This window comes from Rosa chinensis, chromosome 6 (assembly GCF_002994745.2).
Source record: "Rosa chinensis cultivar Old Blush chromosome 6, RchiOBHm-V2, whole genome shotgun sequence".
Classification (NCBI taxonomy): Eukaryota; Viridiplantae; Streptophyta; class Magnoliopsida; order Rosales; family Rosaceae; genus Rosa; species Rosa chinensis.
In genome coordinates, this window is record NC_037093.1 from 39,321,986 (window position 1) to 39,326,202 (window position 4,217).

At 40.5% G+C, this 4,217-nt stretch overlaps 1 long non-coding RNA gene across 1 annotated transcript; it reads right to left on the minus strand.

Annotated features, from left to right (window-relative positions):
* Positions 1 to 1,934: 1,934 nt before the first annotated feature.
* On the minus strand, positions 1,935 to 3,727 carry LOC121049651. Its single transcript, XR_005800966.1, has 2 exons — positions 3,516 to 3,727; positions 1,935 to 3,087 (listed from the first exon to the last, which is right to left on the minus strand). It is a non-coding gene; the product is annotated as an uncharacterized LOC121049651 (long non-coding RNA).
* Positions 3,728 to 4,217: the final 490 nt, after the last annotated feature.

A 4,217-nucleotide genomic window follows, 5' to 3' on the forward strand; every position in this document is an offset into this window, starting at 1 on the left:
CGAGCTATCAACGATCCACTGGGTTAACGGAGCGGGTTTGGATCTAATTTTTTTTTAAGTAAACGGATTTAGATTTAGGCCGATCCGATCCAAATTCGGTCTATTTACAGGTCTACCTGTCAGTTAAGGCTAAAGCATATAATTTCAAAATCTTATGATCATTACTCTTCAATATTATGTATGTGCTAGCAATCGAATATTCAGTCATGCCTTGTGTTTGACGCGTAAATCCGGTAGGGGTGCAAACTGTCTCTTTTGAGCGTGTGATTGCGCAGGCGTGCCAGCACCGTGGGGTGCAGTCGTCGGGGTAGTCCCTTGACCTAACTTCTTCTTCAAGCGCTGTGGGTGAGGAGAGCACCAACCTCACCACAGGGTTCTTCTCTAGCCTTTCGGGAAAGGACTTCTGCCTTACAGATAAGGACTTTGGGTGTGATCTCTTCGCGTTCACCGTATCGATACTTAGTGTTGTAGACTAAGCAGAGCAATCACTGGGAAGTTGTGAGAAAGCACGGGTTTTGCTAAAGCGTGACTTTAGCTTCGCTGGGTTGCGAGGGCGTTACCCTTGCTTCGCTGGTTGTGTCGGTGGCAGTAGCACTGGCAGTCGGCTCGCGAGGAGGCTAGGACTGGAAGCACGGTCGCCGGGTTGATCTGGTGATGCTGACAGTCGGCTCTTGGAGAGACTAGGACTGGCGCGTGGTCACTAGGTTTCAACGAGGTTGAAGGTTTGCTCCGGGGAGGCTATGTAATCGCTGGGATTAGTTGATTTGAGAGAGGTCCTTTTCTGTATCGTCTTTAGCCTCTATATATAGGCTGCTCGTAGATTCACTTTCCAAATATGAATGAAATACTATATTTTAGGCCACAGTTATTGGCCTTGAATCAAATCAAAACTCTTAATAGTTATGATTTTATCGTATAATAATAAGAGATTGACTCTGTCATAGCAATCTTTTAGGCAAGGTTAATTGCCTTTTAGAATCCTGGATGCAATCTTCCTCTTGGATGCAGTAGGATATGCACGTATGTTAATTGCGAATATATCGTCGCGAGGACTCTGTAGGTCGCTGCATGCAATTATATCATCCCTTATTTATTGCAATCAAAGGTGATTGTAACTTACTCAAACTGCTCCACCTTCATGAAACCTTAATTGTATGGCAGACTTGCTCTCGCTTGCATATGATTGGCAGCGAATGATGGTGGCCCACCATATATAGTCCTTAATTGTCTCACCATGCATGATATATACATCCCTTAATCAATAAGAGCCCATTCTTGCACGTCCCCCTTAATTGTATGGGAATCTTAGCTTCTTCCTCAATTGGTCCACCGTTGGACCTAACATGCATGGGCAACTTTATATACATATAATAAGATTATATATATACCTTCCTAGATTGCATGTTCCTATATGTGCCATTGCACATTAATTGCATGGGCTACATGATTGTTTTCTCTCTCTGCACAATCTTGGTAATTAACCAAACAAACCACTTTTAATTACCAAATATATGATAATTAATAGTAAATCGATGAATATCCGGATTTGCCTCAAGATTGCTTGGCCTCCACGTAGGCTTTATTTAGCCTCTACACAATAGATTCCGAGTTTATCTATAATATATAGCTTGGGCCACCGATATTGCCCCGGTCTTTTTCGAGTCTCTCTCGTCAGGAAAAAATATTTATTTTGGGTTCAAACATTGCCCCCCAGACCTCGAAGTCAAAGTTCCCCGTCTTGACTGAAGAGGTCTTGAGCTAGCACTGGTCTTGCAATAAAGTTGTTCTAAAGCCACTTGAATTGGCTTAATTGAAAATGATATATATAGGCCTCTGATTAGGCCATGAAGTATGAATGTCGTTATCTAACTCAATCTTGATTGACAAAGACTCGCAGATATACTCGCCATAAGTCTTCGAATTGCTCCAGAAAGTATCACCAACTTGATGAAAAACTTTTATTTTTAGGCCACTGGAATTGGCCTTAAAGAGCTTAAAACACTACATAAGTTTTGAGCAAGAATATTGGAAAAGTAAAACTTTGGTAAAAACTTAAAAGCCACAGGTGTTGGCCTTAAAAATGATATCTTCCCCAAAACTTCTCTGAAGAGAAATCTCAGTAAGGAGCAAATCCCCTCGAGGACAAATCCCCTCGAAGAAGATAGAAATCTTCTCAAGGAAGATCTAAATGAGGAGCAAATGTCCTTGAGGAGAAATCTCAGTAAGCTTGATTTAAATGTGCTTCGCGAACACACATTCCTCGCGAAGGTTTCTCTGATATTTGCCTTGAGCTCGCGAACAAATGCAAGACCTCGCAAAGATTTGGAAGACCTCGCGAAGATTTATTGACTATCAGCTTGCGAAAATCTCCATAAGGAGGATCCTAATAAGGAGCAAATCCCCTCGAGGAAGATCTTGATGAGGACGAAATCTGAGTGAGCTTGATGAAAGTTCTTCACGAAGTATTTTTATTTGTTGCATTTACTCTCTGCCTCGTGAAGTCTTCAACCTGCTCGCGACCCTTCGCGGTGATGAGAATGGGCTTCGGCTATGAACGCTCGCGAGCTTACTGCTATATTATCCTTTCTGGAATCTTCGCGCGCGGTGACCATTCTTTTCACAAAGTGTTTGTACCTGTGTCACTTTAATACCGCATGGCCATGTGCTCCCCCTCTTTATATGTGGCTCAGGCATCATGATCATGTCTCTGTAGCAATTTTATACAAATATATAAACCATCAGGCCCATCAATAAAATCTATCTTATTCCTAGTGGATAAGAACGTGCTCTTCATTGCTGCTTCATAAATGTCTTCTTGGTAGCCCTTCTCAATTATATAAGCTTAAGAAAGCTTCCTCTGAATCAATAAGTATAATATAGCCATTAAACTTGACCCATTAATTCTTGGATACAAAGGACGTACTGCTACCATAATTTCTTTGTTGTCTTGCAGAAGTATGATGGCCTGACCTGGGTATGTTTGCTGCAATGCTTTACTCTTGTCTTTCAAGTCTAGGCCAAAAGTCAAGGTCTCTCTTTATGAGTTGATTTTGTCAAACCCTGCTGCTGACATCTCCACGTTGCACACTAGCCTCATGAATAGGCTAAATATTAGTCTATGTATAATATTTCTAAAGCAAAAAAACTAGACTTCTTGGACAACTGTGAATAACCAACTATATTTAGAAGCCCCAAGCTTGGATTTAAATATACTGGGCTATATCACTTAGGCCTCTTTCCAAAGAAAGTGAGAAAACACTCTCCTCTAGCAACATGATTTTATGCTCAGGCCACAAGAATTGACAAAGCTGCGATGTACTCGCCTCAAATCAGCATTAAAGTGCATGGAGGACGTGAAGACTAGTCTAATTCCCAACGTGATCATCTAGCAATGTCTTCTTCACAGGCTTTGTTATTTCCCCCCAGTAACATAACAAGTATGCATAATACCCAACTATATTCTAGACAAGCCATAACAAAGAACATATATAGTGCGGAGCAACAGATAAAGAAACCTGGGAACTGGTTTGCTTGCCAAAGAAAGCAGACTTCATGAGAGACTTCCATGTTGGCAGGAGTTTTCATACTTTGAAGAATCCAGAGCTCTGTCAATGTTCATATTTTGATGGAAAGAATGCTTCTAGCAATGAAAACATAGAAATATGTTTCAGCATTTAGGCCACTGGCATTGACCTTTGCAGAACCTAAAACATCAACCTGGTAGCCTCAGTCACATATTCTCTGACATAAACCAAGTTCTGCCATTCCATAAGTAAAAAACTTGGAAAAAACTTAAGGCCACAAGTCTTGGCCAAAGTAATACTAAGACACTTTAATGTCCAAAAGAAGAATACTAAATTGATGCAACCAGCTATTAAATATCATTGCAAAACAAAACATGCTGCAAGCAGCCACATGAATTTGGCCAAGAAATGATACTGCTAGCTTTCCTCTTCCACCATTGATAATCCTACGTCATGATCACATGATTTTTGGCGTTTTGCTTTAGAGCATCTGCCACGGTAAGCTTTAATTGATAGGCCATATAGCCATATAGCCATATATGGCTTATGCCATGTAATCATTGTACAGAATATTTGATACAGGCTGCCACCATAAGGCATAATTGATAAGGTATAATGGAATTAAAATGATACAAATGGCATTAAAATTATGTAAGTTGAATGAGGAGGGATAAAAGAGGAATAAAAAAATTA